The sequence below is a fragment of the Squalius cephalus genome (genome assembly GCF_949319135.1).
Source record: "Squalius cephalus genome assembly, chromosome: 18".
NCBI classification, from domain to species: Eukaryota; Metazoa; Chordata; class Actinopteri; order Cypriniformes; family Leuciscidae; genus Squalius; species Squalius cephalus.
Window position 1 is genome coordinate 14,035,579 of NC_137139.1, and position 22,409 is coordinate 14,057,987.

Below are 22,409 nucleotides of genomic sequence, written 5' to 3' on the forward strand. Positions count from 1 at the left end.
TGTATATTGAGTCATTAACATACTTATGCACGCACACACACCACACATTATTTATTTATTTTTAACACTCTTACATGCTTTTTCTTACACACCTTTTGTGTGTATTTCTACTTAGTCGTTCTTGTCTTTAGGGATAGTTCGCCCAAAAATGAAAATTCTGTCATCATTTACTGATCCCGGGGTTGTTCCAAACCTGTATAAATGTATTTGTTCTGTTGAACACAAAGGAAGATGTGTTAAAGAATATGGGAAACTTAACAGTTCTGGGCCAACATTGACTTTCATAGTTGTTGTTTTTTCTTCCTACTATGGAAGTCAATGGTGGCCCAGAACTGTTCAGTTTCCCATATTCTTTAACATATCTTCCTTTGTGTTCAGTAAGAACAAAGACATTTGTACATGTTTGGAAAAAGGCTTTAAAATGTGTACTTGCATTTTTCTAAGTACTTTTCACATTAAATAACTATTGCACTATTGAGTTTTAAATAAAAACATCTCGATCAAGATTTGTCTCTTGTCTCTATGGGGTACAAAATAAGGATTTCCTAATTGATTTTTCAGTGAAATGTTCTAATTTAAGTTTAAGAAGCATAAAACTTATTTTTAAATGTATCAATTTCATCTAAACTATTTGATCAAAATTGAGTTGGACCAACTCATTTAAGTTGGTCAAAATTGAGTTGGATCAACTCATTTAAGTTGCTCATAATTGAGTTGGACCAACTCACTTAAGTTAGTCAAAATTGAGTTGGACCAACTTAATTACATTTCATTGCATGAATTAGTTTTTTATAAGTTGGGGCTACACATATTTATTGGATGGAAATCCTGCCATCAATTAAATTGAGTTTGTCCAATGAGTCATTTTTTTGAGTGTATGTATGTTTATATAAAATACACTCTATACTTTGCTTCAGGCACGGCATTATCGGCCCACCCACTTCTCAACAGGCCCACCCAAAACTTTTCTTAAAAAAAAATCAAACCTTTTAATATATTCTAATTATGTCAAGAATTATAAAAAATCGGAAATAAGCTTATAATTTGTGCTAAAATTGTCTAAATGTTTAGTTTTAAAAACAATTTTAAAAAGCTGGCTATGTCTATTTTGATGTTTCTGCGCAAGTTCAGCAGACAGTGAGGTTCGGGTTTGTTCCGATCAGAGCATGTGAGCGGAGAGCGCATTTCTGAATATTCCGCTCGCTCATTCCGCAGGGTCGCCCGCTCAACCCAGAATGGCCTGAGCCTGGCTCGAAAATATGTGGAATAAGGGCGGTCTCCGACTAAATTTTTTTTTTCTAGTCGACTAGTAGTTGTTCATTTAAGCCATTAGTGGACAAATCGCCCCTTTATATTAATTGAAATAGGCTATATAGCCTACAGGATAATGAGCGTTTACGTAATATAGCCACATTCAAGCGCACGACCGCACGCATAAAGCTTGCCACAAAGAACCGGTAAAAGTAATGATTATGAATGTGTCTAAAATAGCAAGGAGACATTGAATTATTTATTAATAAACTGGTGTTTTCTGTGTCACTGCAAAGATGAAGTTGACGATGCGCACTCGCCATGAACGCCAGAGAGAAATGCACATTTCATATGGATTACATAATCAGAGAGTAGCCTATTTCTTTTGGTTTTGAATATTTTTGTTTTAAAGTAGACATTTCAAGCATGAAGGAGAGCTGAGATCCACATCACCTAGCACATCTTCGTCTCTGCCACCCCAGGATGCTAGCGCAGCTAGCGCGACCAGCGCCATTGCTAGGAGGGCGCTAGCGTCTCTGCCTCTCAGCGCCTCTGCCTCGTGAGTGAATGATAGCCCTGAAGACGCCTAGCAATGGTATACCTTTAGTGGTAGTATACCTTTAGTTAAGTTATACCTTAAATATTTTACAGTTAAAGCCCTGTTTTCAGATTGTTTCTGATGAAATAGAACGGTTAAGATTGAAATTTGGACACATGCTGCTGGCTCGAGAATTTTAGGTTTCTTTCGCTTTCCCCCCCACCTCCACAATGGCTGCATAGGTGCACTGGAACAATCCTTCCTAAAACGCATTAAACTTTCGTTTACAAAGACGTGAAACTCACCGAGTGGTCAGGGGTGTTCACTGATATGCTCACACAAAAATCGGTGCAAAAGATGCATTCCAACAGGTGTTTTACCATTCGTTGTAAAACTGTGGATCTATTTTTCCAAACGCCTCACACCCGTAGATTCTTCCGTTGAGAGCTTGAATAATAGACGGCGGAGTAATACCGTACCTCACAGCACATCCAATACAAGTCAATGGAGTTGGACAAAAACTACGATAAAACCCTTTTTAAAGAAAGCTGCAAAAGAAAGCATCTTTTGCAGCGATTTTTGTGTGAGCATATCAGTGAACACCCCTGACCACTCGTTGAGTTTCACGTCTTTGTAAACGAAAGTTTAATGCGTTTTAGGAAGGATTGTTCCAGTGTACCTATGCAACCATTGTGGAGGTGGGGGGGGGGTGCTACCACAGAAACCGAAAATTCTCGGGCCAGCAGCACGTGTCCAAATTTCAATCTTAACTGTTCTATTTCATCAGAAACGATCTGAAAACAGGGCTTTAAGTGTAAAATACCGAACTTGTCCTTTAAGAGTCTTCGTAGCGCGCTAAGAGACAATGTTATCGGGAAACGCAGCCCAGGTATGATGCGTATTATGCGTAATGGAGATCCAAAGCGCTCTTCTTTGGTCAGAACCATGGAGAGCGATCGCGGATAGGTCTGTCCTATGCACCGAAACTTTTTACAATGCAACAAAATATTTAAAGAGCATCAAGCTATTAAAATCTATATTATGTATATGCACAGATAATATAACAGTATATTAGTCAGTAATTTTTATTAGGTTAAACAGTGATTGGATAACATTTTTAATTTAAGGCCCACCCACAATTGGTCTGGCCCATCCAAAACTGGAATCCTGGCACTGTGCCTGCTTTGCTTTAAAACAGATCATGCATTAAAGGTTGGGTAAGTCGTTTTTGAAATATGTTGTTTGGAAGTTAGTCTGACGACACAACAACAAATGTGTAGCCAATCAGCATTAGGTGGCGTATGACGGTGGAGGAGAGAGAACGATCAAGATGGAGATTTGAACTGAAGAAAGCTGCAGAAATAGAGATGAGACACAATACAAAAGAGAAAAGCTCAGAAGAAAACACTGGAAAATAAAGGGTTATGTCTGGGCAAGAGCTTTAGGATCCGCGTTAATATTAGAAACGCTATACAGCGCTGGAGAGAGCTAAGCGGGAAGGTCTGAAAACAGACATGGACGTTGCTATGATTTGGGTCCACACGTGAGCATAGGCATAATTTGGTAATGTCTCCATTACTTTTTCTCAGGGTTGATATTGTCCCTACCACTTTTTGAAACATCAAGAGGCACAGATGTACCTATCACAAATAAATAAAACATTTCCAGTTATACCATGGTCTGGGTGAATACTCGATTCTGATTGGCTGCAGGGTGTCCATTAAAAAGTGATAGAGGACACCTAGTAAATAAACCGTCAGGCGTAACCAGGGAAACCAAGTTATTGTTTGTAAAAACTTTAGATTTCGATTGTAAAACAAATTAAAATATAAACTAATGTTTTAAAAATGTGTTATTTGACAAGTGACCATGGTATAAGCGGGTTAATGCCCTTCGAGGTGTCCATTGTCAGGTATTAATGGACTCCGCTGCACGTCGGACGGTTCTGTCACGGTTCATGAATCGGCTGTCTCATGCTGATGTGTCTGTGTGAATGTAATTGTGTGGGTGTGGTTACTCGTTGTGTTGATTAGTGTCACCAGCTGTCTTCAATCCCAGTTCCCTTTATATGCCCAGTGATTTTCCCTCTCATGTTGTCAGATCGTTGTGGTTGTTCCTCGGTGTGTGTCCTGTTCCTGTGCCTCGTCTGAGAAGTTCTTCGTCTGGATTTTCGTCAGTTCTTCGTGTCGTCTGATGTCCCACGGTTCCTGGTTGTCTCACTCGAGCACGCTGTTCACCGCACCACCACCGGATCGCCATCTCGTCCCTGCTTCATCTCCACCTGAGTGTTGTCCCCGACCTGTGTCTTCATCTGACCACTTTCTAAATAAACTGAGATTTTACTTGCATTTGCATCCTCCCGTTATTTCCTCACAGAACGATCTGACCACATCATGGATGCAGCAAGTACGTCCCAGATCAACGATTTCATCGCCCACAGTATCTCACGTATGGACCAACAAGAGGAAAACATCTCGGGCACAGGTCGTGCGGTGCAAGCACTCGTGAAGCAGGTGTCCGAGCTCACCCAACAGGTACAACTTCTACGGATTCCCACTGCGCCCCCCACGCCGCCCGTTCCCCCACCACCAGCGCCTGCTGCAGCTGATCGCCCAGAGCCACGCCTACCCACACCTGAGGGTTATTCCGGCGAGCCGGAGTTTTGCAGAGCGTTCCTCACGAGATGTTCCATGCATTTCGCTCTACAGCCACGCACTTTCCAGAGTGAACAGGCGAAGGTGGCATTTGTATTGACCCTGCTGTCAGGGAGAGCAGCGCTTTGGGGAACGGCGGTGTGGGAGAACGGAGACAACTGCTGCACCTCGTTCCAGGCACTCTCCGAAGAAATAAAGAGGGTATTCGATCGTGCTGTGGCGGGTAAGGAGGCAGCCAGATTACTCGCCGAACTGAGACAGGGAGAAGGCTCGGTGGCGGACTTTTCCATCCGGTTCCGCACCCTGGCCGCAGAGTGCCGTTGGAACGAGGAGGCGCAGTGGGATATGTTCCTGCATGGGCTGGCTGACCGCGTTCAAAGAGAAATTTATGCTTTGGACTTACCTGAGACGCTAAATGGATTGGTGGAACTTGCTTTGAGAGTAGACGCTCGTCTGAATCGTGTGACCAGATTGACGCGTACCAGCCATCCACAGCCCAGCACGGAGGATTTCCAGCCCAGTGGCGCGAGCGCGGTCAGCCCCGCATTCGATCATGAGCCCATGCAGGTGGGGAGAGCTCGGCTTTCCCGGGAGGAGAGGGAAAGGCGGAGATCCCAAGGACTCTGTCTGTACTGTGGCCGGGCGGGCCATTTCATCCATGCCTGCCCGGTAAAAGGGCAAGCCCGGTAGTAAGTATGAGGCTACTATCGGGTGGGATCTCCGCCGAGAAGACCTCATCACCATCATCGACCCTCCTCCCGGTAAGACTGAGATGGCGAACGTCGTCGCACTGCACCAACGCACTACTGGATTCGGGAGCAGAGGGTAATTTCATGGACTTTAAACTTGCACTTAAGCTTCAAATCCCCATCACTCCTCTCTCACACCAGATTACGGTCAACGCACTCAATGGTCAAGAACTCCCCCGGATTACTCATTCCACTGAAAGTATCACCCTCATCACTTCTGGCAATCACACGGAACTCATTTCATTCCTCCTCATGGACTCACCACTTGCACCAGTGGTTTTGGGACACCCGTGGCTTTCCAGACACAACCCCCGTGTCGACTGGTGCACTAACACTGTTTCCACATGGAGTAACCACTGTCATGAGTCCTGTTTAGTGTCTGCCTGTCCTTCTGTGTCTGGTTCTGTGTTTCAGAGTGAGGCGGCGGATTTGTCTAACGTGCCCGCAGAGTACCTCGACCTGAAGGAGGTGTTCAGTAAGTCTCGTGCTGCTTCTCTTCCTCCGCATCGTTCCTATGACTGTGCAATAGATCTACTGCCAGGTAAATCTCCGCCTAAGGGCAAACTTTACTCTCTTTCTGTTCCCGAGAGGGAGGCCATGGAGAAATATATTTCTGATTCTCTAGCCTCTGGGTTCATCCAACCTTCCTCTTCTCCTGCGGGGGCGGGGTTCTTTTTCGTTGGAAAGAAGGATGGTTCTCTGCGACCTTGCATTGATTACCGAGAGCTGAACAACATCACGGTAAAGAATTCTTATCCTTTGCCGTTGATGTCTTCAGCTTTCGAGAGGTTGCAGGGAGCATCTATTTTCACAAAACTGGACTTACGTAATGCATATCATTTGGTTCGCATCAGGAAGGGGGATGAATGGAAAACCTCTGCAAGCTCTGCAAGAAGCAGTCTGCGGAGGTGACTGTGGAACCTGAGATGGGTCGAAAGGTCTCGGAGATTGAGCGAGCTCACTATTTGAAGGACCCATATAAGTTCACCAGAACTTTGTTGGTAGAAGGAAGATCTGGGAGACTGACCAGACCTAAGGAAATTGTGGAAGGGTTACTTAAAGAGACTCACAGTGACACTCTCAGGGGTTTGACACCTGTGAACCAGAATGGAGAGAACTCTTGAAAATTGTACAGAAAGCGCGATTAGCAGACGGGTGGCTACTTACATGGTGAAGAACAAGTACGTTGATACCTCAATTCATACGGAAATCGGGTGTTTGGAACATACTGGTGTCCTTAGTCAGCTAATTCGGGAAGAACAGACAGGAAGTGCAGGCTCTGAAATTTCTTTCACTGTATCTGGCTCTTGAATTTCACTCACTGGAATGGACCCAAGGACTTCTGAACAAGTTGTCTGGCAGGTTTATCATTTTGAAACTAGAATTGTCAGTTTGGGTGCAGCATTCAGATTGCACAATTCCTTCAATGCGTTTCCCAAAAGCATTGTTAGCCAACTATGGTCACTAGTTCTCGTTATCAGTATCTTTCAACAAGTCTGTGTTTGCCAGACCATAGCTCAAACGAACATTCGCAACAGCATCGCAAAGTTGCATGGCTTGAATTACAGCTCTCCTCCTGTGGTTAGAAGCATAGTTTCTTTTTGTATGACACGTGGACTTAATAAATCCTTATCTTGAGCAAAATAAGCAGGCTGACATTCAATACAATCTATACCTTTCATTTCGAATATAGACAAATTTCAATCATGTTTTTTAGTTTGTCAAGAGATTTAAATTGCCGGTTTCAACGTGGTTGATCTACAAATTTGCGACAGTACGGTTTCAGGAAATATTTGTAACCAGCTAATTGATTTCTTCAAACTATTGTAGTTAAGCAGCGAGTTACGTTGTTGTATGGGAAACACAGCATAGACTGTTGAATGGCAGGGTGGCTTTCCATCACCAAATCAGTTACCGTGCTGGTAATTCTGCCCATGTTACTTGTCCAATTATAGGAAACAAATCACATAGTGGTAATACAGTGGCCATGATTTAGATGACTGAGGGAAATATTAACATACCTAGCAATTGGGTATATTAAGCACCTTGGCATACTTAACTCACAGTTATCAATCAGTAAGGAACCAACACAGTAAAGAAAAGCATCATGTTATCTTGGTTACACCATTCAGTGTCATGGAATGGTGCACCAGGTGGGTCCCCGGCGTTCACTGGCCACTTGGTGAAAATACACAGGAGGATACTGGCTTTACATGGAGACTATAGAATTTGGCAAACGTGTTGGATGTCGCCCAGCCCGCAGCTCTACATATATCTTTTAGCAACACGCTGTGCTCAAAGCCCAGGCTCAGTCGGCGGGCCAATTTTCCTCTGACCAATGAATGAACATGGTTCATTAAGATTCAGGCTGAAAAGCAAGCTTGACTCTAATCGGGCATTTCGGGGGGGTCAACAGATCAATCACCAATCAACAAACAGGCTTCACTTAAAAGCATAATCACGCCTCGTAGAGGGGGCTCTAGCCGAAGTGATTGTGTCTACCACTCCCAGGGGTAGACCACTTAAGCCATACATGGAGGTTCCAGATGTCTGAGCACGTGTGCTGGGTGATGCATGAGTGTGTGTGATGAACAACGTGCCAACGTGGTCATGCTCTCATAAGTCTTCTGACTTATTTATATAGCTTGAGCATGGAAGGGGTACGCCCCTTATCCAGCAGCTCCTGTAAAAAGGACAGAATGGTCAATACTTCACAAGAGGATGGGTCTTCATTTCTGACTGAACACCAGTCGGAGAAGACAGACTACTTAAGGGTATAAATGCGTCTTGTAGATGGCACTCTGGTCTCTGCTATAGTTTTGGCCACCCTTACAGGGAGGTGCAAAGGCTCCCGTCGAGGGACCACAGATGTAGGCTCTACAACTCGGCTTGGGGATGCCAATGGGACCCCCTCGCAAGAGAGAAGGTCTTTTCTGAGCAGAATCGGCCACGGAGCTGTCAATGACAGCTGTATCAGCTCAGAAAACCACGACTGGTTTCACCAGAGTGGAGCCACCAGGAGGATTGAGCATCTGGTCTCCCTGATTCGTCTGATGACCTGAGGGAGCAGAGCGATCGGGGGGAAAGCATACAGGTGAGCATTGGGCCATTCTTGGGCCACTGTGTCCTGTTCCCTTGAAAAAAAATGTTGGGATTAAGATTTGTATTCTGAGGCGAAGAGGACTACCTCTGCCCTCCTGAAGATCTCCCAAATCATCTGAACCATTTGGGGGTGGAGTCTCCATTCTCCTTCACTGTGCTTGTTCGAGTCATGCAGGGGTGCCCTTCTCGAGCCACACTTGTAGCGTGACATTTTGAAACAAACGTCGACAGATATTTGCTCGATTAGAAGTGAAATGTTCTCTTTTGATCGTTGGCAGATGGACGCAGGGGAGAAGCGTTGAGCGGGAGCGTCTTTCCTCTGCCGGGCTCTTCTACGGTGAGTAGCAGGCTTCTTCGTCTTCTTTCTTCGGAGTCCAGCGAGAAGATGATATTCGTGCACGAAAATAAGGGGCAAATCGTATCACAAATTGTTTCAGGTACAGTGCCGTTTTTTTCAATATATGACAATCGCGGGATAAGTGGTAAACCTAAACGTGTGTGTGAGTGTGTATGTCTGTGAGTGTATGTCTGTGCATGAGTGTCTGTAGGTGCGTTTCCATTACAGATTTGCGCAAAACTTTTGCGATTTTTTTAAAATGTCGACAAAAAAACTATTGCGAAATGACAGCGTTTCCATTGACCGATCTTATGCGACTAAAACTTCATTTTTTCCTCTCGCGATAAGTAAAATCATTCCAAAAACCATGGCAACGGACGTTGGTAGGTTTATGTACTATATCCCAGCCACTGCACTAGCCGTTATTATTAATCGAAGGAGATGTATGAGTGTTTTCCAAGCATTAATGGTAAGGAACGACCCTTATTATACTTGTGAGCGGCACATATGAGGTGTTTCTGGGTGTTTCTCCCTCATTTCTGCTTCGAGGTCTTGATTGTGCCATTTATTTGAGGTTTAGAATCCATTATTCCTGTAATTCTTTCATCTTATATGAATTTAATAAAGAACTCTGTCTCGTATTCTGTCCAAACACACTGCGTCATCTACATCAGGTGACCTGTAAATGCGCAAAAACTGTTTCCATTGCAGTTTTGCAAAATATTTCATTTTCGAATTGCCTGAAAAACCACCTCATGCGAGCGTAAAAACTTTTTTGCGATAAATGGGAGTTTTTGCAAAATTGATGTGTTTCCATTGGGCGTATTTTCAATTCGAAATTTCAATTTGCGCAATTTGAAGGGTAATGGAAACGCGGCTAGTGTGTGTGTGTGTGTGTGTTTGTCTGTGTGTGTGTGTCAAGTTGAAACTCTTGTCAGGCTGCTTTTTTTGCTCTTAGGAGACTGAAAAAATGGCTCAGAATAACAATGGCCCAAGTGAGACTTAACAGTATTGCTGTGTGCCATGTCCACCAGGACAAACTGGACAATATTGACGTGAAACATACAGTCGTGCTCAGAATTAATCATACCCCTGGTCAATATGATCAAAAATGGCTGTAAAAAATAAATCTGCATCGTTTATCCTTTTGATCTTTCATTAAAAAAATTGGCAAAATCCTAACCTTTCATTTAAGTAAAAGAACTGAAAAAAAGTGGGGGGAAATCACATTATGAAATAAATGTTTTTCTCCAAAACACGTTGGCCACAATTATTGATAACCTTTTATTAAATACCTTTTTGCAATCTCCTTTTGCCAAGATAACTGCTCTGAGTCTTCTCCTTCTCCTGATGAGTTTGGAGAACACCTGACAAGAGATCAGATACCATTCCTCCATACAGAATCTCTCCAGATCCTTCAGATTCCCAGATCCATGTTGGTGCTTCTTCTCTTCAGTTCACTCCACTCATCTTCTATAGGGTTCAGGTCAGGGCCTGGGATGGTCATAGCAGAAGCTTCATTTTGTGCTCCCTAACACATTTTTGTGTTGATTTTGATATTTGTTTTGGATCGTTGTTCTGATGGAAGATCCAACCACGGCCCATTATACGATTTCTAGCAGAAGGGGTCAGGTTTTGATTTTTTATCAGTTGATATTTGATAGAATCCACAATGCCATGTATCTGAATAAGAAGTCCAGGACCTCCAGCAGAAAAATAGGCCCACAACATTAAAGATCCAATGGAATATTAAATTGTACACATGGAGTACTTTTTATCCTTGTGTGCACCAAACCCATCTAGTGTGTTTGCTGCAAAAAAGCTATTTTTTTAGTTTCATCTGACCACAGAACCCTGTGCAGTTCCAGTCGTGTCTGACAACTGAATATGTTGGAGTTTGTTTTTGGATGAGCGAGGAGCATTTTTCTTGAAAACCTCCCAAACAACATGTGGGGATGTAGGAGTTTCTGACCCCAAGACTCAACTAATCTCTGCTATTCTCCATCTGTGATTATTGAAGAGTCTTTGGCCACTCAAACTTTCATCCTCACCGTCCATTAAGACAATATAGACACACGTCCTCTTCCTGGCAGATTCGTAACATCTTTAATTGATTGTAACTTTTTAATTATTGCCCTGATGGTCAAAATGGGGATTTTCAATTCTTTAGCTATTTTCTTACAGCCACTTTCTATTTTGTGATGCTGAACAATCTTTTGGTGCACATCAGAACTATATTATTTGGTTTTACTCATTGTGTTGGATGATTAAGGGAATTTGGCCTGTGTGTTTCCTCATATTTAAACTCCTGTGAAACAAGAAGTCATAGCTGGAAAATTTCCTGATCCTTTTCATTTCCTGATTCCTTAACTTACGGGGATCTCCCCGCCAGTTTCAAAATCAAACCTACGCACTTGGAAACAATAGTGTGTGACATTTCCTTCTGGGAATTATGTCTCAATCCAGTACTTTAGTCGTAAAGACAGCAGTGTCTTTCTTGGTGGTAAAAAACTTCAACCCACATTAAGAGCTTATCAACTATGACTAAAACATTCTGACAACCCTTGCATTTTAGAAAGAGTCATAAAATTCCATTGCAATTCACAAAGCCATCCTGAGTAGGGTAGGGTATAGTTTTTTGTTGTTGTTGTTGTTTTTTGATACCGGTGCCAAATCGATACTTTAAAACGGTACCGGTGCCTAAATGGTGCCTAAACCGATACTTAAAAAAAAGAGCCTCAAAACGATGGTGAATGACATTAAAGAAGGCTTTTTTATTGAAAAAATAAAATAAAATAAAAATTCTCACAATTTAATATATAAAATATACTAAAATATATAAATATAAAATGTATGTATTTAATATGTATTTAAAATACAAAACAACACATTTACAACCTAAGCCACCTAACCCAACTACAATAATTTAATTTATAAATAACAGTAACAGTGCTAATAACAGCAAAGTAGTCTGCATTCTTGGTGTGCTACAAACCAGCTTTCCATTTTAGCAATTCTTTTGCAGAAATATGAACACATTTTTTGCCTTCTCTGGCAAAATACGACACATCTCATGTCCTGCACATAGGGTGACCAGATGTTCCCAAAATTCGGGACAGTCCCGAAATCTATGCTGTTGCACCGTATAACATCCCAGGCGTGGGAGGGTGGGCGCACTGGAGGCTGACTAGTTCTGTGAGCGGCAGACAAGACTGTCGCTGGATGGAGCCCTTTAACATCGTCGAGCGCAACCTACCCACTGGCGTCCATCTCTTTAAGGAGGTCGGCCTGGTATGCCTGCATAATCCCCATCGTATGCAGGCATGCACCATCCCGACCCGCCACCATATATGTCTTGCCCACAAAAGCCAATGTAGTACGGCAGGGTTTGGAGGGCAGCGCCGGAGCCTTTAGGGATGACGCAGTGTCGGGTGAAAGATAAGATGCCAGTGTCTCTTTCACCCATGCATCACCCCAAAGCCATTCTTTTTCGAGCCCAAAATAGATGAATAAATATGAACATTCAGGCTCGAATGGCTGTGGAAGAAGCCGCAGAGCGGGCCTCCGACTCCTGAATGGGACCGACAGAGCTGGCGGCTGAATGCTCAGAAAGGGCCGAAACTGTCTTAACATCATCAACAAGCTCCATCTGTGAACCCCATGATTGAAGACGCCTAAACCAAGAGTCCCGAAGCACGGGGAGCGCGAGCCTGGCCTGTCTCATCGAACACAGTGTGTCACACCCTCGCTCATATATCACAGGCAAGGGGACCCACACACCCTATTTGCTTGCCATACTTTATATATATTTATATATATATATATATATATTTGTGCTGTCAAACAATTAAAATATTTAATCGCGATTAATCGCATTAATGTCATAGTTAACTCACAATTAATCGCACATTTGTATCTATTCTAAATGTCCCTTGATTTCTTTTTGTCCCTTCTTTTTGTTTTTCTCATTGTAATGCTCTTATCAACATGAAAAAGTGGATCAGCTTGCTTTGTGCAAATGTTTTTTTTTATTGAAAACAACATTGGCATACTGTAGTGTTCAATTTCACACTAACATTCTCACTTGGAGCAAATAATCGCATCAGAGTATTTGCATTCGCATCAAGTGATATTTCAGACTGGGCGTGCTTCGATGATAGCTGAGTTCACAACGACAAAACACACAGATCACTTTGGTCTTGTCAATGGAACCATTTGGCAACTTTTCAAAAGTAAACTTTCCATTCAGAATCTTATTGGCATCCATTTTGGCGTCTCGTGCTCGCCATCCACTCAAACCGTAATGTTAGCTTACTACTCCTTGGCTGGCTCGCAAGCCCAAACAAGTGTGTGCGGCGTGCCTGTTGTTTTGTTTCCGGTCTATCTAGATCCGGTGTGGTGTTGTAGTTTTTCTATCGTTACTAGTTGTTGCAACAGCATGTGAAAAAAGCTACAAAGTTTGCTAGGCCAAAAAGAACGTTAATCTTGCGATAAAAAAATAGACGCAGTTAAAATGGGTTTGAGTTAACGCCGATATATATATATATATATATATATATATATATATATATATATATATATATACATATATGTGATATATGAGGCAAACACCACCAAATAAGATGCACAAGGCAACACAGAACGCTTGCTGAAGACCAGAAAGCTGATGCTGTTATGATCCGGCATCTCTTTATAGCTTCTGCTACGCCGTCACATTTGACGTTTCATACAGACTTCAGATGCGTCTCGCTGAAGGTGATCCCTAAAGTGTCGTCTTTCGATGCAGTGCAAGGTCCCTCAAAGGGGAACTAATGTTAAAGTCAAAAGTCAAGGGCCAAACTAAAGAAAACACTCATCACAATAATGGTGACTGAAAAAATATATTATTTTCAATAAATCATCAACATCTAAGCCTCTTTTAAGTTTCAGTAAGAACTTCTGTAGACGTATGACAGAAATAAAGTCAAACTGTTAGTAACAAGTGAAGCTGGTAATGCTGTTTTTGATGTTTAACCCTGCTGTTAGTCTGTTAGTCTTTAATGTTCTGTTGGGATTAAAAGGGTTTTGTGAGTCACCATTGTGCTGAAGAGCAGAGCCTGTGCTTTAGTCCAGCAGAAGACCAAGAAACATTAAGAATATGCTGGATGTTGCTTTATCTAAAAGGCAATAACTGTATTGCAGGATTTATTTTTTATTTTTATTCTTTATTCAGTTAAGTTTCAGACATGCACAAAGCATTTGCAGTTTAACTAATATAAATAAGTGCACAGTTTATCATTGTCCCAACACTCTTATGTTTGTATTAAGGCGAGACACTACAGGTGAATAGGCTAAAATTTTAAAATAATAGATATCACTATGAAACTTCCTCAGTTGATTACTTACACAAGTATATAAAAAAACTGTATTACAAGTTTTAGAAATTTGTATGTTTCATTATGGCATTATCTCATTAAATATGCACGATTTTGTATATATTTTTGGTAGATAGATCTGATATGATGAAGCCAGGTGCAAAATTATTTTTTCATTTTGTTTACACACAAGATGAAAAAAAAAATTCAGAGGGATTTCAGGATAAATGCTTTCATTAACTAGGAAATTAAAATATACTGTCCATAGCCTTTAAAAAAATAGATTTTCGCCATATTTTTTTAATTAAAATGTCACATAAATCAGGCCAGGAACGATTTATTAACAAATCCCTCTGAAAATATCTTCAGAATACTGCTAAGTGTATAACTGGAATGTTTGGTGTACATAGGTGCTACATAGGCTGAGATGTTTGTACTGGAGAATGACAAAAAACTCATTTTGAGAAAACGGCAGTTAAATATTTAAATAGCTCTAAATGAGATTTCGTTGTTAGCTTTAAATCCCCCTTTGGACATTCACGATTGGTTGCTGATAGAAAGGAAATGCCCATATTTGGGTTACATAACATTGTGCAGGAAACTCAGAGCTTTACAATGATAGAAAGGAAATGCCCATATTTGGGTTACATAACTTTGTGCAGGAGACTCAGAGCTTTACAATGATACTGGTCATGACAGATTACAGAAAAACTGCAGTTGTTAAGCCCCTCCTGAAAAAGAGCAATCTGAATAACACCATATTGAGCAACTACAGACCAATCACAACTCTTCCTTTAGGCAAGATCATTGAAAAAGTTGTTTTAAATTAGCTGAACAAATTCTTAAGCTCGAATGTATACTTTGACAATTTTCAATTTGGTTCCGACCACATAACAGCACAGAGACAGTGCTCATAAAGATAATAAATGATATTCGCCTCAGTACAAATACAGGCAAAATATCAGTGCTGGTACTACTTGACCTCAGTGCTGCATTTGACACTGTCGATTACAACGTACTTCTTGGCAGGCTGGAAAACTGTGTCAGGCTTTCTGGGATAGTCCTAAAATGGTTCAGGTCATAATTAGAAGGGAGAGGTAATTATGTGATTATACTGTAGGTGACTAAGTCTGAGGCCCCGTCCACACTACTGCGTTTTTGTTTAGAAACGGAGAATTAAAACGAATACGATCTCCGTCCACACCAGCGTTTTAGCTGCGTATTAGAATTGATCTCCATCCACATTAAAACGACTGAAAACGCGGATCACGTGACCATTCACCAACACTGGGCATGCGCTTGCCGGTGTAAACACAACTTCATTGATAAAATTATCCCACCATGCGCTGGTTCTTTCCGGGTTAACCCAAAACCGACGCTCCATGTACGGTCGATGCCGCCGCTGCACATGGGAATTGTCACAGATCGCTGGAATAATAGCTTGCCTCCGGCGCATGTACGCAGTTATAGCATTGTAAAATGCAGAATTTACTTGCACAACAGCTGCTAGCAAAGATATACGCCATGACTGATGACACCCAATCATAGAGCCGAGCATGAGCCTCTACTACGTCATCGTTTCTAAAGTCCTCCGTTTTGACCCGTCCAGACTAAAACACCCTCCGGAGATTCAAAACGAAAAATGGGTCGGCAGCGTTTCTAAACTTCTCCGTTTTGGGTCTCCGTTTTTGCCGTTTTAGTGTGGACGGGAGGTGCAAACGTAGCAAAAGGTCTCCGTTTTTAAACGACAACGCAGTAGTGTGGACGGGGCCTGAGTGGACAACCATGACATGTGGAGTCCCTCAAGGCTCAATTCTCGCACCACTCCTGTTCAACCTGTATGCTCCTACTGAGCCAAATAATGAGAAAGAACCAAATTGCTTACCACAGCTATGCAGACGACATCGAGATTTACTTAGCCCTATCGCCTAAAGACTACAGTCCCATTGACTCCCTGTGCAAATGCATTGATGAAATTAAAAGTTGGATGTGCCAAAACTTTCTTCAGTTAAACAAAGAAAAAACTGAAGTCATTGTGTTTGGAATTAAAAGATGACGTTGTCAAGGTGAACAGATACCTTCACTTGAGGTCAAACAACTAAGGGCCCTATCACACACGCGTCACAATGCGACGCAAGTGGGTTTTGCTAGTTTCAGTCCGACGCAGTTATCATTTCCACGTCGTGCGCAACATTGTTTAAATAGCAAATGCATTTGCACCCCATCTGTGCACCATGGGTGTGCTGGTCTGAAAATGAGGTCTGTTCAGGTGCATTGTTGGCGCGTTGCTATTTTGAGGCAACTGAAATAGACTACGTCGTTGACCAACTGAAACCTGGTCTAAAGTCAAAGGCGCAGTATTTATTTTGTTATTTAAAGAGTGTGTTAGTAATGTGCGCCTATAGGCAGGTCCACAACGCGTGTACACTCTGCTTATTAGGCAAGGCAAGGCAAGGCAAGGCAAGGCAAGTTTATTTATATAGCACATTTCATACACAATGGCAATTCAAAGTGCTTTACATAGAAGAAATTAAAATAATAAAAAGAAATAAGAATAATTAAAACAGTTTAGAAAAATAAAATAAAATACAGTACAGTACAAACAGTTGGACGCACAGTGGCACAGTACTCATTCAGTAAATGCACAGCTAAACAGATGTCAAGTCAAGTCAAGTCAAGTTTATTTATATAGCGCTTTTCACAACATAGGTTGTATCAAAGCAGCTTCACAGTATTAAATTAAAACAATACATCAATGTTTGTTTCTAGTGGAACGTCCACGTTTGGTAATGCTGATCAATAGTATCGTTGATTGATTAATTCAATTAAATATCCCCAAATATCCCCAACTGAGCAAGCCAAAGGCAACAGTGGCAAGGAACCGAAAAACTCCATCAGGTGACCTAATGGAGAAAAAAAAAACCTTGGGAGAACCCAGGCTCAGTCGGGGGCCAGTTCTCCTCTGGCGTTTATGAACTAGAGGTCGGATTTAACTGTAAGATTAAAAGTATTATATGAATGCCTGGCCGAAAAGATGCGTCTTTAATCTAGTTTTAAACTGGGAGACTGAGTCTGAGCAAGGAACAGTATCAGGAAGGCTATTCCAGAGTTTTGGAGCTAAATGTGAAAATGCTTTCCCTCCTTTGGTGGATCTGGATATTCTAGGTATGACCAAAAGCCTCGAATTTAGTGACCTTACAGAGCGCGATGGATTATAGGGCGATAGAAGATCGGTTAAATAGACTGGAGCTAAGCCGTTTAGGGCTTTATAAGTCAGTAGCAATACCTTGTAATTAATACGGAACTTTATAGGTAACCAATGTAGTGATGATAAAATTGGTGTTATATGATCATATTTTCTTGATCTAGTTAGAACTCTATCGGCGGCATTTTGGACTAACTGTATCTTGTTTATTGAGGTTGCAGGACAACCAGCTAATAAAGCATTACAGTAATCTAGTCTCGAGGTCATGAATGCATGAACTAACTTTTCTGCGTCAGAAACTGATAGCATGTTACGTAGCTTAGCAATGTTTCTAAGGTGGAAAAAGGCTGTTCTTGTAACATATGAAATATGATTTTCAAAAGACAGGTTGCAGTCTAATATAACACCCAGGTCTTTTACTGTAGCGGATAAAGTAACAGGACATCCTACTATGTTAAAGTTGTATTGTGAGAGGTTTTGTGGGTGGTTTTTTGAACCAATGATTAGTACCTCTGTCTTGTCTGGATTTAATAAAAGAAAATTGCACGTCATCCAATCTTTTATATCTTTAACACACTCTGTCAATTTGGATAATTTAGCGTTTTCATCTGGCTGTGTTGAAATATAGATTTGAGTGTCATCAGCATAACAATGGAAACTAATTCCATGTTTCCTTATAATATTTCCAAGTGGCAGCATATTGAAAATAGCAGAGGGCCCAACACAGATCCCTGCGGCACTCCATAGTTTACTGGAGTTATGATAGATTTTTCTCCATTTAAATAAACAAAATGGTAGCGGTCAGATAAATACGATCTAAACCAGCTTAATGCTTGTCCTTGAACACCAGTATAATTTTGTAGTCGATCTAAGAGTATTGTGTGATCTATAGTATCGAACGCAGCACTAAGATCAAGTAAAACTAATATTGAGATACAGCCTTGGTCAGAAGCTAAAAGTAAATAATTTGTGATTTTAACGAGCGCAGTTTCAGTGCTATGATGCGGCCTGAATCCAGACTGAAACTTTTCATAGATGTCATTTTCATGCAAGAAAGAGCCCAGTTGGGCGGACACAACTTTTTCTAGTATTTTAGACATAAAAGGTAAATTTGAAATGGGTCTATAATTTGCTAGATTATGTGGATCTAATTGTGGTTTCTTAATGAGAGGTTTTATAACTGCCAGTTTAAATGTTCTTGGAACATGACCTAAAGATAAAGATGAGTTAATAATATTGAGGAGAGGCTCTTCCACTACAGGTAACACTTCTTTCAGTAGTTTAGTTGGTATAGGATCTAATAAACATGTTGTTGTTTTAGATGAAGTGATAAGTTTATTTAACTCTTTTTGTTCTATAGTTGTAAAGCACTGTAATTGTTCTTGCGGGGTGATAATTGAGGCTGAATTATAAGGCGCGATTTAGGATTGAACGTTTACAATTGTGGTTCTGATGTTTTCTATTTTCTCAGTGAAGAACTTCATGAAATCATTACTACTAAACTGTAACGGAATATTTTGTTCAGGAGACATCTGTTTATTTGTTAGTCTAGCCACGGTGTTAAATAAGAACCTAGGATTGTTTTGGATGTTTTGGGTGTTTTGTATTAGTTTGCGGAGATGCTCAGCCCTGGCCGCTTTTAGGGCCTTTTTGTAACGTGACATACTGTCTTTCCATGCGATTCTAAAGACCTCTAAGTTAGTTTTTTTCCATTTACGCTCTAAATTACGGGTTTCTCTCTTTAGAACATGTGTAGTATTGTTGTACCATGGTGCTTTACTTTTCTCTCTGACCTTTTTTAATCTAATGGGTGCAACAATATCCAATGTTCCAGAGAGAATGGTGCTCATAGTGCTAGTTAATTCCTCAAATTCATCTGTTTGTTTGGGTTCACTGAGCAGCTGAGACAGATCAGATAAGCAATTTGAAAAATTATCTATGGTGGATGGAAGGATTGTTCTGCCTAATCGATAACGCGGCGCAGCATGATATATTACAGGAGTACGTAATATGCAAGTTACCATATAATGGTCAGTGACATCGTCACTTTGTGGAATGATATCTATATCGGTTGGATCGGTTCCATGTGATATAATTAAATCGAGTGTATGATTAAAACGATGAGTTGGTCCGGTGACGTTTTGCTTGACCCCAAAAGAGTTTAATAAATCTGTAAACGCAGCCCCTAACGCATCATTTGAATTATCTACGTGGATATTAAAGTCTCCAACAATTAATGCTTTATCGAAATTAACTAATAGGTCTGAGAGAAAATCTGCAAACTCTTTTAGGAAATCAGCGTAAGGCCCAGGCGGTCTATATACGGTAGCCAAGGCTAGAGATAATAGGGATGTTTTTCGAACATCTAAGAGCGTAACATTTAGTACAAGTACTTCAAATGAAATAAACTTATAGCCCGTTTTCTGAGTAACATTGAGAATATCTCTATAGATTGTTGCAACACCGCCGCCACGACCAATCAGACGGGGCTGATGCTTATAGGAGTATCCTGATGGAGTAGACTCATTTAGACCGAAATAATCATTTGGTTTAAGCCAGGTTTCAGTAAGGCAAAGTACATCGAAGCTATTATCTGTGACTATTTCATTTACAATAACTGCCTTAGGTGTGAGTGATCTAATGTTTAGAAGACCTAGCTTTAGAAATTGTTTTTGATTACTAATAGCAACATTTTCTGGTTTAATAACAATTAGATTTTTTCTAGATCCTGCAGTAGATTTATTATTTGATCTCACTAAACGAGGAATAGACACAGTTTCTATGCAATTTTCTACACTAGTATTTATATCAGTTAAAGGGTACATAACATGCACAGTTTCACCTAATCTCATGTTAATCTTGAGTACCTATAGAGTAGTAGGGCATCCTTAATATCAGTTCAGGACAACAGTTCCGACGCGCTCGTTCAGAATCTCGGGAACGCGAGCAGCAATTTCAGAAACACGAGCACCAGGAAAGCAGTGACTGTGCACTTTACTTTTATTTAACGTAGCGTGTACGTTTGAAGTCAAAAGTTCCAATATAACGTTTACTTACAATATAATTCAAACAGGTACAGACAGGCAGAAGGTTCACACACACTTAACAGGACTGAGAACGGACAATGACAGACTGAACAGAAGGAACTTAAATACAAACACAGATGACACTGATTAATAGAACACAGGTGATACAGATGAGGATGATGAACTAAACACAGGTGATACGGATGAACAGGCGGGGGCACAGAAGGCTGTGGTGGAGCCGGAGTGACAGAGGACCAAGGTGGAGCTGGAGGGAGTGAGGAGCTGAACGGAGCCAGAGGGACAAAGGGACGAGGTGTACCTCTGTTTGGTTTCATTACGGTGTGCTCCTTAGCACTGGGAGCTCCCTCTGCTGTCCATAAGGTGCCTCTGCGCACCAGCCATTTCAAACCCAGCCTCCAGTAATTTGGCCACGCCTCCTTATTTGCATACACTCCTCAATCCTCAATCCTCAAATGCCCAATCCTAAATCCCCAAATTCCCAATCCTAAATCCCCAAATCCCCAATCCTAAATCCTAAATGGCTAAATGATTAAATGCTCAATCCTAAATACCAAATTCCCAATCCTAAATCTCTAAATGCCCAATCCTAAATCCTAAATGGCTAAATGACCAAATGCCCAATCCTAAATACAAAATGCCCAATCCTAAATACCAAATGCCCAATCCTAAATACCAAATTCATTTTCGACTTAGACTTTTAGTTTTCGACTTAGACTTTTAGTTTCAAATTTAGACTTTTAGTTTTCGTTTAAGACTTTTAGTTTTAGACTTTTAGTTTTAAATTTGACCCAATAATCCCTCCATAGAGGTGAAGCCAGAGGAGTGTTGTCCTGCGGTGAGGGCAGGGCAAGTAAGGACCAATGCGGAGCCGGGGGGATGAGGGAGCCCGGCGGAGCTGGTGGACTAATTGGCCACGGTGGAGCTGAGGGAGATAGGAGCCAAGGTTGAGCTGATGGACTAATGGGTTGAGGTGGAGTCCTGGTCACGGAGGTTGGAGGTGGAGACCGGGGATCCACCAAACATGCTGGAGCTGAACACTGGTAGACCCGCGAGCTCTCCTCAATTAAGGTGGCATGTGGGTGAACTGTGGGACTAGCAGGAGGTGGTGACAGCGTGGTTGAGGAAGGGATGATGGGAGGAGGTGGGAGAGGGAGGCTGGGTGGGAGTTCAGGAAGAGGGTCAGGAACAGGCTTGGGAACAGGCTCGGGCTGAGGAGCAGACTCAGGAACAGATTCAGGCTCGGGAACAGACTTAGGCTCGGGAACGGATTCAGGCTCGGGGACAGAAGACTCAGGCAGGGCGGTCTCGGTGGGATGAGACTCTGGCAGGGCGGTCTCGGCGGGACGAGACTCTGGAACAGGGGCAGGAACAGGTCTGGGAATATGGACAGTCCTTGGGCCAGGAACAGGTCTGGGAACATGGACAGTCCTTGGGGCAGGAACAGGTCTATGCACAGAACGGGGAACAGGAACAGGTCTTGGCGTGGCGGCGGCCATCTTGGCTGAGGCCTCAAGCGGTGAGACGGCGGCCATCTTGGCTGAAGACAAGGGCTCAGGCATGGCGGGCATGATGTGAAGAACAGGTTCGTCAGGCATGACGTGACGATCAGGCTAGTCAGGCAGTGTTCTGGATCGGGGCACAATGCTCTCCAGACACCTATTGATGGTCTCTTTCCAGTCCAATCCTGTGGTGTCTGGGAGGTTGCTATGGTGGTGGAATGTTGCCCCGATCCAGAACAGGGTCCTTAGGGTCTTGACGTCCAGAGTGCTGGTGGCGGCAAGACACATAAAGTTCTTCACGAATGAAAAAGGTTAGGGCACTCCTGAGCCAGGACGATTATTCTAGCCCTATTGTCCATTTTGGGCGGCGTTCTTCTGTCATGGTGTGGTGCAGGCAGAAGAAGACAAAGAGGAGTCAAAAGTTCCAATACAAACTTTTACTTACAATATAATTCAAACAGGTACAGACAGGCAGAAGGTTCACACACACACTTAATAGGACTGACAGACTGAATAGAAGGAACTTAAATAAAGACACAGATGACACTCATTAATAGAACACAGGTGATACAGATGAGGATGATGATTAACCATCTTGGTTATGGTTGAACTGATTAAGACAGTGAAGACGACACGTGACGTGATGACAGGCGGATAAGTCCAATGAAGACAA

The 22,409-nt window shown here is 41.9% G+C and overlaps 2 protein-coding genes across 3 annotated transcripts in view; one reads left to right on the top strand and one right to left on the bottom strand.

The window, feature by feature from the left end:
• The window catches only part of LOC307145649 (uncharacterized protein), a 296,817-nt gene that overhangs the window by 53,424 nt on the left and 220,984 nt on the right, over positions 1 to 22,409 (top strand). The window lies entirely within an intron of this gene.
• The window catches only part of LOC307145655 (uncharacterized protein), a 126,731-nt gene that overhangs the window by 24,722 nt on the left and 79,600 nt on the right, over positions 1 to 22,409 (bottom strand). The gene's annotated exons all lie outside the window — the stretch shown is intronic.